Below are 13,050 nucleotides of genomic sequence, written 5' to 3' on the forward strand. Positions count from 1 at the left end.
TCTGCTGTGGGTTAGGTGCCTGAAGTCTCCTGGTACCTATCCAAACCCTAAAGGTAACCCTACACATAACCTTCACCCTACACCAAACCCTATGTAGCACATAAAGTCCACACCAGACCCACAGCCACCCATGTACCCTCACTTCAGCCCTCCAAGGAATTCACAACACTGGTGTCACTTCATCCCTGGCGACTTCCCTGGACCGAACCCTAAACGTAGCTAAGACTCTCTGCCCAGGGGGACCCAATTCCAAAGTCTGACACCAGCACGCACACGGGTTCGAGAATCGGTGCAGAAATACTCGGCATGGAACGTGGAACATAACCATGTCATTTCCAAAGTGCGACTGCATCTGCACAAGACAAATCCTTAGGCCTACCTGAAGGGTGGCTCATACATTTCTCTAGCTTTGGAACCCAACCCTAATTCTGATGTGGACCCTCACTTGTGTACTCCACTAAGCCCTTTGGGGAGACAACTGCTCCGCTGTAGGATCCATGCCTGGAACCTGCTGGGACCTAACCCTAACCATAAACCTAACCATAAACCTCACGCTACATCTAAACCTATCTCTAACCCAAACCCTATACTTGACCAGGACCCTCATATCGGCACTCAATAGAGCCCTCGAGGAAGATCACGAAACTGGAGTCGCTTTGGCCCTGGTGACTTCCCTGGACCGAACTGTAATCCTAGGTCAGTCTCTCTCCCCATTGGGACCCAATACCAATGTCTGACAACACTACGTGCCTGGTGGCCAGAAGCGATGCAAGATCACTCAGCATAAAACCTGGAACATCACCATGTCGTTTTAAAGGCCCGGCTGCAGCTGCCCGAGAGGATTCCTCAGGCCTACCTGAACAGTGACCCAAAGAGTTGTCTGGCCTTGGAACACAAAGAATAATCCTGACCGGCAGCCTACCTTGTGCCCTCCACTCAGGAGTTGGGGGAAAAAACTGCACTGCTATGGGTTCGCCGCATGGAGTCTCCTGGGACGTAACCTTAACCCTAACTTACCCCTAAGCAGAACCCTCAACCGAAACCAAACCCCATGTTGAACTATAACTCTCCACTTGACCTGCACCGTCAAATGGGCCCTCACTTCAGCCTTCGAGGGACATCACGAGACTGGAGTCTCTTGGGCCATGCGATGTCCCTGGACCGAACCCTAACCCTACTTCAGGTACTCTCCCCATGGGGACCCAATCCCAAAGTCTGACAACACCACACGCCTGGGGTCATGAAGCGGTGCAGGATTATTCAGCATAGACCTGGAACATCATGTTGTTTCCAAGGTGCGTCTGCAGCTGCCTGAGAGAATTCCTGAGGCCTACCGGACCAGTGGACCATAGAGTTCTGTGGCATTGGAAAACAAACATTAATCCTGAACAGAACCCTCCCTTGTACCCTCCACTCAGTCTTTCAGGGAGACAACTGCACTGCTGTGGGTTAAATGCCTGGAGTCTCCTGGGACCTAACCCTAACCCTAATCTTAATCCTAACTAGAACACTCAACTGAATATGGAACCATAACCCTACATTTGACCCTCACCATCGCATGGGCCCTCATTTCATACCTCGAGGGAGACCACAAGACAGGAGTCAACTCAGCCCTGGCGACATCCCTGGACCGAACCCTATCACTAGGTAAAGCTCTCTCCCCATGGGTCCCAATAACAAAGTCTGACAAAACCATGGGCCTGGGGTCCAGAAGAGGTGCAGGATCACTCGGCATAGAACCTGGAACATAACCATGTGTTTCCAAGGCCCATCTGCACCTGCCCTTGAGGATACCTAAGACCTACAAAACCACTGGCCAATAGAGTTGTCTGGTCTGGGGACCCAAGACTAATCCTGACCGGCACACTCCATTGTGCCCTCAACTCAAACCTTCGGGGAGACAACTGCACTCCTGTGGTTTCAGCACCTAGAGCCTTCTGGGACTTAACCGTAAACCTACCCTAACACTAAACAGAACCCTCAACTGAAACCTAACCCCATCTCGAAAACTAACCCTACACTTGACCCACACCTTCCCATGTTCCCTCACTTCAGTCCACAAGGGAGATCACGAGACTGGAGTTGGTTCGGCCCTGGGGACATACCTGTAAGGAACCCCAATCCTAGGTAAAGATGTCTCCCCATGGGGACCCAATACCAAGGGCTGACAACACCATGCTCCTGGGGTCATGAAAAGGTGCAGGATCACTCGGCATAGAACCTCGAACAACACCATGTCCTTTCCAAGGCCCAGCTGAAGCTGCCCGATGAGGATTCCTGACCCTACCCGACAATTGCCCATAGAGATGTCCTGCCTTGGAACCCAAAGGCTAATGGTGACCGGCACCCTACCTCGTTTGCTCCACTTAGCCCTTCTGGGAGACAACTACACTGCTGTGCGTTCAGTGCCTGGAGCCTCCTGGAACATAACCCTAACCCTAACGAGAACCCTTAACCAAACCCTAACATTATCTCGAAAACTATCCCTAAACTAGACCTGCACCGTGGCATGGGCCCTCACTTCAGACTTCGAGGGAGATCAAGAGACTGTGTTCGCTTCGGCCTTGGCGACGTCCCTGGACCGAAACCTAAACCTAGCTAAGGTTCTCTCCCCATGGTGAACCAATACCAAATCTGACAACACTACATGCCTGGGGTCACGAGAAGTGTAGAATCACTCAGCATAGAACCTGGAACTTCACCATGTTCTTTTCAAGGCCCAGCTTCAGCTGCCTGAGAGGGTCCTGAGGCCTGCCCGAAAATTGGCCCATAGATTTGTATGCCTGGAAACCAAAGACTAATCCTGACCGACACCCTCATATTTGTCCTCCACTCAGCCTTTCGGGAAGACAACTGCGCTCCTGTGGGTTTAGCGCCTGGAGCTTCCTGGGACCTCACCCTAACCCTAATACTAACCTTAACCCTAACCCTAACCATAACCCTAACCAGAATCCTCAACCGAATCGTAACTCTGTCTCAAAACCTAATCCTAAACTAGACCCGCACCATCACATGGGCCCTCACTTGAGGCCTTGAGGGATATCACGAGACTGAAGTCGCAGTGGCCTTGGTGAGGTCACTGGACCAAACCCTAATGCTAGATAAGGTTCTCTCCCCATGGGGAACAAATACCAATGTCTGACAACACCACACCCCTTGTGGTCCAGTGCAGGATTACTCAGCATGAACCTGAACATCACCATGTCGTTTCCAAGGCCCTGCTGCAGCTGCCTGAGAGGATTCCTGAGGCCTACCCGACCAGTGGCCCATATAGCTGTTGGTGTGTGGAACTCAAAAACTGATCCTGACTGGCACACTCCATGTACTCTCCACTCAGCCCTTCAGGGAGACAAATGCACTGCTGTGGGTTCAGCGTCTGGAGTCTCATGGGACCTAACACTAAACTTAACCCTAATCAGAACCCTCAACCAAACCCTAACACTATCTCAAAACATAACCCTACACTTGACCCACAATTTCACATGGGCCCTCACTTAAGCCCTGAAGGAACATCACGAGCCTGGTGTCGCTTCAGCCATGGCGATGTCCCTGGATGGAACCCCAACCTTAGCTAAGGCTCTCTCCCCAGGCAGACCCAATACCAAAGTCTGACAACCCCACACTCCTGGGGTCCAGAACCGGTGCAAGATCACTTGGCATAAAACCTGGAACATCACCATATCGTTCCAATGCACGTCTGCAGATGCCCCAGAGGATTCCTGAGGCCCACCCAACCATGGCCCATAGAGTTGTGTGGCCTTCAAACCCAAAGGCTAATCCTGACTGGCACCCTCCCTTGTAACCTCCACTCAGCCCTTTGGGGAGAAAACTGCACTGCTGAGGATTCAGGATCAGGAGCCTCTTGGGACTTAACCGTAACCCTACTATAAGCCTACACAGAACCCTCAACCGAAACCTAACCCCATCTCCAATCCTAACCCTACACTTGACCCACACCATCGCATGGGCCCTCACTTTATCCCTCGAGGGAGATCACGAGACTGGAGTCCCTTCGGCCCTGGCAACGTCCCTGGACCGAATCCTAACCCTAGCTAAGGCTCTCTCCCCACGGGGACCCAATTCCAAACTCTGACAACACCACATGCCTGGTGTCATAAATCCATGCAGGATCACTCAGCATAGAACCTGGAACATCACCATGTCATTTCCAAGGCCCAGCTGCAGCAGCCCGAGAGTATTACTGAGGCCTACCTGACCAGTGGCCCATAGAGTTGTGTGGCCTTGGAACCCAAAGACTCATCTTGACCGGCACCCTCCCTTGTGCCCTCCACTCAGCCCTTTGGGGAGACAAGTGCACTGCTGTGGGTTCAGCCGCTGGGCTCTCCTGGGACCTAACCCTAACCAGATCCCTCAACTGAACCCTAACCCTATCTCGAACGCTAACCCTACACTTGGTGTCCAGAAGAGGAGCAAGATTACTCAGCCTGGAACGTGGAATATCACCATGTAATATCCAAAGCCCAGATGTCCTTGCAGAAGGGGGCTGCCTGAGAGGCTTCCTGAGGCCTACCCGAAGGTTGGCCCATATATTTATCTGGCCTTGGAATCCAAAGACTATTGTCAACACTTTAGCACTTTATCTCATTTGGAAAAGACCTAGATGTCCAATGAATTCAATTTCAATTTTTCATCCTAGCAAAACTGATAACATTTCAGGTTACCAAATACTTTGGAAGCTATCTTCACAATTATCCATGAAAATTTTGAGAAAGAATTAACCATCATTTTAAGTTACCTTTTTTCTAACAAATTGCAACACAGATAACATGAGCGTATTTGACCTTTATTAAACCTAAAGTTTTCTATTTAATGCTCATAACTCTACTTTTAATTAAGCCAACAAACTTACATTTATATACCTAATTAAGTTTCTCTTGCACCCACTTAAAAGACACTCAATTGTTCCCTATTGTCAGTTTTTACCTGGAAAACTGGTGGAGAGATCTGAATTGGGTGGCCTAAGGGAATGCTCTTCACTCCCCGACATTAGAAGGTGGGAGGTGAAACCAATGGTGCCTGAGGCACTGAAGATGGTATAGGATCCAGTTATGCAGGCCTCACTGAAGGTGGTGCAGATACAGGAGGAGGGGGGGAAGGCAGAAGAGGCAAGATTCTGCCTAAAAGCCTGAGGCAGATAAAAGCCTAGAGGGCAGAGAGAGAGGTCTCCTGGTCCTCAAGTCTGTCAATTTGAACAGATGAGCAGATGTCAGGGTTTTTTCCACCAACAAGTGGAATTAGGCAGTCCGTGTAGGGCTAGAGAAGACGGAGAACTTCCACCGATTAAAAGGAGTTTTGGCAGCGGCTTGGGAATATTCCTGAAAGCCTCCAATCTGAGGTAGACTAACTAGAGACAGTTGGCTCTAATCACCATAGTCATTGACCCAGGAGAAAATGAGCAAGAGGGCCCCCACATACAGTTACAGTAACTGGAATCTATTAGGAAAAACAGTGAAAGAGTGTTAGAGTCCTCTTTACTAGGGATGGCCTGTGTCTTTTTCTTCCCCCACACCCTGGGATAGGTTTGGAACACTTCTATATATTGATCAGGGTTGTCTGCACCTTTTCTCAGGTCTTTTTATTTGCTTAGGATACTCCAACGAAAATGGAACCTTCATGGGATCAAATTCACCATGAAGCATTTTAGTCAACAGACACATTGAATGTGTCTTCCTTTCGAGGGGAAGATTTTTCATCTCTGACAATCCTGGATAAGGAGGGCATGAGGGTCTCACAGGTGGCTTTTCCTGAGAAGAGCCCTCAGAGGGCAAGTCTGCAAGAACTTGCTTTTATCAGCCCCTTTATGGGCCAGAAGATTGGCACCTAACTTACAACGCTTATATTAGGAAATTTTGACCATTTAACCTCCCTTTAAAAATATAGATTGAACTTTAAGATAGTACTGACTGAATGCCTGCCTCAGGAGACCAGGAATCTCCATTCTCCAGAAGGTATTTCAGGCACCTCTTAGCATTGGCAGGTCCAATATCAAGTCCTGACCCAGATAAGACTCCCGAAGAATTCTGACACCGCCTTAAGCCATATTGGTCACCAGAGAACCACGGATTGGGATTCAGCACTTGCTTTAGCTGCCTCATCTGGTCGGAAACTTTCCACTGTCCATCTCATTCACACACAGTCATAGAGTGACTCCAGCCTGTTGCCTGGTGCCCAGGGCCTTAGAGTTGCGGCTTCATTCCTTATTCATTAAGGAACTACTCAGGCATCTCTGGGATGTGATCAGGCTCCCCTTGACTCTTAGGGGCAGGTCTACCAAACGAACCTGGGTTTTTACCAGTCTGACCACTCGCACTCCCTGAGCTGATTCCTGGGCCTCACCAGGTTCTGTTGTACATCTGGGATCCTTGCCCCAGTGGGTCGGGAGGGGCTAGTCTCCTAAGAATCAAGTGGTCTGCTGGCACCAGGCGAGGTCACTTCTCCTGGTGATTGAAGGCTCATACCCCAGCGATAAAGGAGGTGGAAACACACCATCCCCGAGTCCCGCAAGCAAGCCCCCAAGAAATATAGCAGGATTCTCGCACAGAGACAGGACACTGAGGCTTTCTTTGTCCCGGAAGCAATTTTTTGTGTCGTGCTTGCCCAGGCTCAGTGGGTTCATACTCGAAAAACTGAACCCCGAGTACAGCGGGGTGTAGCCTTTTATGCAATTTCTACTTCTTTGTCTCCCATATGTGCTGACACATATAGTCTGATTGGAACCAGTCCAAGCTACAAAGTTATGTCAGAGCTATGCATATGTGTGTGGGAGTTCATGGGGCCATATTGCCTTCCTTTGTTCTGAGAAGCCCTCTACCACATTCCTTAGGGAGGGACTCTACCTCATAGCTACCACCTATCTTATTACATCACAATTACAGTATCACATTATTATATATTATATTACATATTATATTAATATCATAATAAGTATTCCTTATGCTCTGCTTTTTATTCCCATGACTTACTCCATTCACAAATGGAGGCCTGTATCTCCTTCTCCCCTTCTTCCATTTTTGACCCCCTAGCCATCTGGCAACCATCATTTTATTCTTTGTATTTATAGTTCTGATTCTGCTTATTATTCATCATTTTAGATTCTATATATGAGTGGAATCATATGGTATTTGTCTTTCTCAGCATGACTTATTTCACTCCGTATAATGCCCTGCAGGTCCTTCTATGTTGTCTCAGATGGCATGATCTCATGCTTTTTAAAGCTGCATATTATTCCATCATGTACGTATGCATTTTCCCTTATCCTTTTGTCTACTAATGGGCACTAAGGTTGCTTCCATATCTTGGCTATTGTAAATAGTGCTGCAATAAACATAACGGTGTGTATCTTTTCTAGTTAGTGTTTTCCTTTTCCTTGAGTAAATATCAAGAGGGGTACTATTGGGTCATGTGGTATTTGTGTTATTAATTTTGTGTGTAAATACCATACTGTTTTCCCCAGCGGCTGTAACAACTTAAATTCCCAACAACAGTGTATGAGGTTCTCCTTTCTCCACATCCTCACCAACACTTGTTTTCTGTGTTACTGATTTTAGCCATTCTAACAGGTTTGAGGTGGTATCAATGCAGTTTTGATTTGCATTTCCCTGTTGATGAATGATATTGAGCATGTGATCTTTTCATGTGTCTGTTGGCCATCAGTATGACTTCTTTGGAAAAGTGTCTTTTCAGGTCCTCTGTCCATTTCTTAATTGGGTTGTTTTTTGGTGTTGAATTGTAGGAGTTCTTTTTATATTTTAGATATTAACTCCTATCACAGTATCATTTGCAAATACCTTCTCCCATTTAGTAGGTTGTGTTTTGTTTTGATGGTATCCTTTGTAGTGCAAAAGTTCTTTATGAGAGGTGAAAGACATGCATTCTGAAAACTATAAAACACTGATGAAATCACAGATAACACAAATGGAATGATATTCCCTGCTCATGGATTGGAATAATGAGCATTGTTGGGACATCCATATTACCCAAAGCAATCTACAGATTCAATGCAACCCCTATCAAAGTAGCAAAAGGATTTTTGTGCAAAACTAGAATAATCCTAAAATACGTATGGAACCACAGAAAACCCCAAGTAGCCAAAGCAATAATGAGAAAGAAGAAGAAAGCTGGAGATAGCACAATCCAGATTTGAAGATATACTATAAAGCTGTAGTAATCAAAGCAGGATGGTACTAAATCAAAAACAGACACATAGATCAATGGAACAGAATAGTGAACCCAGAAATAAACCCACAGGTAGATGGCCAATCTATGACTAAGGAGACAAGGATATACAATAGGGAAAAGAAAGCCTTTTAATAACTTCTGCTGGGGAAACTAGACAGCTACATATAAAATAATTAAACTGGACTACTTTCTAACACCATACACAAAAATAAACTCAAAACTGATTAAAGACATAAATCCATACAAATCCTAGAAGAAAATACAGGCAGTCATTTCTCTGACATCAGTTACAGCAACAATTTTCTAGATACATCTCCTAAGGCAAAGGAATCAAAAGCAAAAATAAGCTATTGGGAATTCATCAAAATAAACAGACCCCAAGTATTTTATGTGCATAAGACTAAAGCTGAATTTCAAGCCAGAGTTAGAGCATACCCTAAAGTGACTGAAGACCATGATACATTTGCTGAACAACTTAACATATTCATTCCAACTTACCAACCTGGTTTCTCAGATTTTTATCAGTTGGCTCACATGCTTGTTGCTGAGGGCTAGGCCAAATATTGCATAAAACTCTCCCACTGGTAACATCCTGAACTAGATTTAGAGAAACAGAAACTTCTCGGGGTGGGGCCAAGATGGCAGAGTAGCATGGAAGGTCTCAGCTTCTCTCATCCTTGAAATGCAGCAAGATCAGCACCAAACCATTTTTGCAAACTTAGGAAATTGATCTGAGGATTAACACAACAATGTGCATTATTTGAGCCACAGGACTTGGCAGGTACGTGGTGCAGAGAGGTTATGTGGGGGAGAGAGAAGCCGCAGATGGTAAGGAGCTGTTTTGGGGGAGAGAGGACAGAGAAACTGGGGGAGAGTGTGGTGCATTGGGAAAAAACAGGAAAAACACTCCCCTGAAAGCTGCTTGAGAGAAAGAGTGGAAACACCCATAAGGGACTGAACAAGAAATCTGTTCCCCAAACAGAAATCTCCCCATTGATGGGGAGAAAGGAGAGGGTTTCAATACCATTAGGACTCTATAAACAGGGGAGCACAGAGTTGGAAATTCCAGAGCTCAATACCTGGCGGTGCTCTGGTGGGATGGGTGAATCCCCAATAGCAGAGAGTGAGGCCTGAGGGGTCTGTGGGCCACATGTGGAGAAGTGGTTCCCCTGCTTGGAGGGCATTTGGTAGAGGCCATACAGCCTCCCCACAGGCAAAGGTCCCAGCGGACCCTGGAGAGCAGCCGTATTTCCTGGTATTAGAACAAAGATGCCAGAGTGGAGTGAAACCTGGTGCCAGCTATGTGTTGTAATTTGCCATAATCTCTGAACCTTTGCCACTACAAGGATCACATGAACATTTTCTGGGGTAAGCTAGCATCCAGCCGTTGCTCAGTGAGACCCTTCCCCAGATGGTCGGAGTGGGTCCAAGCAGCAGAGTTCTCAGAAGTGAGGGGTTTGGAAACACAACCCCATCTGAGATAAAATTGGATAGAGAAAGGTGCCACCTGGCAGGCTGACTGCTTGGACATGGACAGTGTAGAAGTGGGGAGTGGATGGAAGCCAGAGACAAAGGAGGAGTACCTGACTGCGGGTGGGTGAGAGCACAGGGTTCCTGTGCCAGAAACTAGGAAGCTGGGTGATGCCAGTTTCACCTGTCTCATGCATGTGCATGCACGTGCTCACATGCCACAATAATCCAGCCCAGTAAGCAAAGCAGCACCACCCAGTGGAAAATGGAGCCATTATATCAAGCCCTGCTCAACTGTGCCCTCTAAGCACATGCCCTAGAGGATGACCACAAACGTCTCTGCCTGCTTAGAGTATGGATTACAGAGTGCTTCATAGTTGGAGTTCTAGGGGAAACTGAATGTAACTTGGTGCAGATTTCATTCTGTCTGCTGGTTCATGTGTTCGATTTTTTTTTTCCTTTTCCACCTTTCTTTTCTTTTTCTTGCATACAGAAAGGAAAAAAATACTTTTATTTTCCTTTTTTAAAAAAATTAGTTTTACCATGTTTTAAAAATTTTTTTGGTAAATATTTTTATTCTATTTAATTTCTTCATTTAATTTTATTCTATTTTGTTGTATATATTTATTTTAAATTTTTAAACTTTTTGTTACTTTTTAAAATTTTTTTTCACTTATTTCCTTTATTCCTCTATTCTATCAAACTTCTTTCAACCACCAGACTGAAACACACGTAGGATATAGCTACCTTTACTTGATTTTTTTGTGTTTTTAATTTTTTAATTTAATTTTTATTTTATTAATGTTTTTACTTCCTCCAAAATGACAAAGTGAAGGAATTCAAACTAAAAGAAATAACAGGAAGAAATGGCAGCCAGGGGCTTATTCAACAAAGATGTGGTAAGATGTCTGAACTAGAATTTAGAACCACAATAATAAGAATACTAGCACAGGCTGAGAAAAGCATAGAATCCATTTTCCTTCCTGTGGAGATAAAGGAAGTAAAATCTAGTTAGGATGAAATTAAAACTACTATAACCAAGATGCAATCTTGAATGGATGCCATGGTGGAAAAAGTGGACTAAGCGGAGTTGTGAATCAGCATTACGGAAGACAAAATTATGGATAATAAGTAAGCATGAAAAAATAGGGAAACAAAGGCAAAAGAGCATAATGCAAGAAGTAGAGAAATCAGTCTTAGAAAAAAAGGGATGACATCTGAATCACAGGAGTCCCAGAAGATGAAAAGAGAGAAAAAGGGGCAGAAGGTTTATGTGAGCAAATTGTAGGGGAAAACTTTTCTAATCTGGGACGGACAAAGACATCACCATCCAAGGAGCACAGAGAACTCCCATTAGAGTCAACAAAAACCGACCATCAAAAAGGCATATCATAGTCAAATTCAGGAAAGGAAAGAAATATGAAAGCAGCAAGGGAAAAAAAAGTCCTTAATCTACAAGGGAAGACAGGTCAGGTTGACAGCAGACCTGTAAACAGAAACTTGGCAGGCCAGAAAAGAGTGGCAGAATATATTCACTGTGCTGAATCGGAAAAATATGCAGCCAAGAATTCTTTTTCCAGCAAGGCTGTCATTCAAGATAAGGGAGAAATAAAGGGTTTTCCACACAAACAAAAACTAAAGGAGTTTGTGACCACTAAACCAGCCTTGCAAGAAACGTTAAGGGGGCTCTCTGAGGGGAGAAAAGATGAAACAGAAAGACCAAAAGCAACAAAGACTAGAAAGGACCAGAGACCACCATCAGAAACTCCAACTCTACAGGCAACACAATGCAATAAATTTATATCTTTCAGTACTCACTCTAAATGTCAATGGACTAAACGCTCCAATCAAAAGACGTAGGGTATGAGAACAGATAAGAAAATAAAATCTCTGTATAGGCTGTTTACAAGAGACCCATTTTAGACCTAAAGACACCTTCAGATTGAAAGTAAGGGGATTGAGAACACCTTCAGATAGAAAGTAAGGGGATCTATCATGCTGATGGTCGCCAAAAGAAACAGCGAGTAGCCATACTGGTATCAGACAAACTAGATTTTAAAATAAAGACTGTGCAAAGAGATGAAGAAGGGCATTATATCACAATTAAGAGGACTACCCACCAAGAAGAGCTAACAAATGTAAACATTTAAACCCCCAACGTGAGAGCACCCAAATATATAAATCAATTAATCACAAACACAAAGACACTTTTTGATAATAATACCATAATAGTAGGGGACTTCAACTCCCCAGTTACAACAATGGACAGATCATCTAAGTAGAAAATCAACAAGGAAACAATGGCTTTGAATGACACACTGGACCAGATGGACTTAACAGACATATTCAGAACATTTCTTCCTAAAGGAGAAGAATACACATTCTTCTTCAGTGTACATGGAATATTCTCCAGAATGGATTACTTTACTGGGTCACAAATCAGCTCTCAACAAGTATAAAAGGATCAATATCATACCATGCATAGTTCCAGATCACAATGTCATGAATCTCAAAATCAACCATAAGATAAAAGTTGGAAACCCCACAGAAACTTTGAAAGTAAAGAACATCCTACTAAAGAATGAATGGGCTAACCAAGAAATTAAGGAGGAAATTAAAACGTACACGGAAGCCAATGAAAATGATAATACAACAATCTGAAACCTCTGGGATGCAGCAAAGACAGTCATAAGAGGGAAGTATATAGAAATCCAGGCCTTCCTAAAGAAGGAAGGTCTCAAATACACAACCTAACCTTACACATTAAAGAGTTGGAGAAAGAACAGAAAATAAAGCCCGAAACAGGTAGAAGAAGGGAAAAAATAGAGATTTGAGCAGAAACCAATGATACCAAAGTCAAGAAAACAGAACTGATCAGTAAAACCAGGAGCTGGTTCCTTGAAAGAAGCAACAAAATTGATAAAAACCTAGCCAGATTTATGACAACAAAAAAAGGAAAGGACCCAAATAAATACAGTTAAGAATGAAAGAGAAGAGATCACAACACTGCAGAAATAAAAAAAAAAAACCACAACAATCTTAAGAGAATATGATGAGTAATTATATGCCATTTACTTGGGAAATCTAGAAGAAATGGAGAAATTTCCAGAAACATATAAGCTACCAAAAGTGAAACAGGAAGAAATAGAACATTTTTATAGACCCATCACCAGTAAAGAAAGTGGATTATTAATCAAAAATCTCCCAAAACCAAGAGTCCAGGGCCGCCAGATGGCTTTCCAGGGGAACTCTACCAAACATTTAAAGAAGAGTTAACACCTAATCTTTTGAAGCTTTCCCAAAAAATAAAAATGGAGGACAAGCTACTAAACTCATTCTCTGAGGCCAGCATTACCTTGATTCCAAAACCAGACAAAGACC

Source organism: Prionailurus bengalensis, chromosome E3 (assembly GCF_016509475.1).
Source record: "Prionailurus bengalensis isolate Pbe53 chromosome E3, Fcat_Pben_1.1_paternal_pri, whole genome shotgun sequence".
Taxonomy (NCBI): domain Eukaryota; kingdom Metazoa; phylum Chordata; class Mammalia; order Carnivora; family Felidae; genus Prionailurus; species Prionailurus bengalensis.